Source organism: Cricetulus griseus, chromosome 8 (assembly GCF_003668045.3).
Source record: "Cricetulus griseus strain 17A/GY chromosome 8, alternate assembly CriGri-PICRH-1.0, whole genome shotgun sequence".
Classification (NCBI taxonomy): Eukaryota; Metazoa; Chordata; class Mammalia; order Rodentia; family Cricetidae; genus Cricetulus; species Cricetulus griseus.
The window spans coordinates 47,143,134-47,144,524 of NC_048601.1; the positions used below are offsets into that span (position 1 = coordinate 47,143,134).

At 50.0% G+C, this 1,391-nt stretch overlaps 1 pseudogene; it reads right to left on the reverse strand.

Annotated features, from left to right (window-relative positions):
* Nucleotides 1-624: 624 nt before the first annotated feature.
* LOC100760534 overlaps nucleotides 625-1,391 on the reverse strand; it is a 1,206-nt pseudogene continuing 439 nt past the window's right edge.

The window sequence follows — 1,391 nt, forward strand, 5'->3', positions numbered from 1 at the left end:
GAGTTGGAGAATTCTTTTCTTTTTCCTCTACTTCTCCACCTCTCATCTATCTTGAAAACATTCCAATCACGTGTTTATCTGGACTGTTTCACCGAATCATTCTTGTCAAGTTGGCAATGACTCTGTCTTGCCGAATCTGATTGACTCTCTGTCCTCACCTTGTTCAACCTCTCAACATATTGACACACTCAATCGTTTCTTTCAAACTTTCAGCACTGCCTGCCCAGGTCACTGAACTCACCTGAATTTTTTTCTGCTGCCTGGCAGTTCCTTCATTGAGCTTTCTTCACCCTGACCTCTAAATATTAGGATCCAGCTTTGGAAAGTCTATATCTATATGTATTTGTCCCTCAAAAGACTTCAACTCAGTGGGTCTGGTGGTGCAGGCCTGCCACTTAGGCTGCTGGGGCAGGTGGGTCAGGGGTCCAAGGGCAGCCTGGGATATTTTTCCTCCTTAAATAGCTGTTTATTGACAGTGGGATGGAAGGGATGGCAGAATTAGCATTCACAGACAACACCACACACCAGTCACAAGGGAGTGATGGGAAAAAGCCTCTTGAACAGCAAGTGGTTGGGCAAGGGCCTGGAGTGTTGATGGGGCAGCCAGCCTTAGGTAACCTCTGGTTAGTAGGCATGGTTAGAGATGAAGGGAGATTCACTGGCTGTAGCTCCAGACTGACCACTTGGGGTGTACTTTCCTTGACAAGCGAGGCTGTTGGCCAGGGCTGGCTTGATGTACTCCTCCTGGGCAGCCTTCAGATTCTCCTTCTTCCCATCCCAGGCCTTCAGAGCAGAGGCCTGCAGGGCTCGGCCATAAGAGAAAGTCAAGGCCTATGGCTTCAGTAGTGGCCACTTGTTGATAGCATTGAGGTTGATGGATGCCTCTTCCTCATTCTGCCCTCCAGACAGGAAAGTGACCCCAGGAACAGCAGAGGGCACTGTGAAATGAAGCGCTGTGACAGTTGCCACGGCAATCTCCTCATTGGAAAATTTCTGGGTACAGGCATAGCCAGAGGTGACCATGTTGGGCTTTAGCAGTGTGCCTTCCAGATAGACATGGTGGTCACTCAGAGCCTTGTAGACAGCAGCCAGTACCTTCTCAGTTACATACTGACAGTGCTTTAAGTCATGGTCCCCATCAGGGAAGAATCGGGCTCCACAATGGGTACAATGCCATTCTGCTGGCAGATGCTGGCATAACGGGCCAGAACATTGGTATTTTCCATGATGGCAAGGGCTGAGGGAGTATGTTCCCCAATCTTCAGCACACAACGCCACTTGTCAAAGTCAGCTCCATCCTTCTAGTACTGGGCACGTCGTTCAGACAGCCCATCCAGTCCTTGAGTGGCGGTTTCACCATTGGTCCTGCCAGGGGCACCACACCTTTGTCT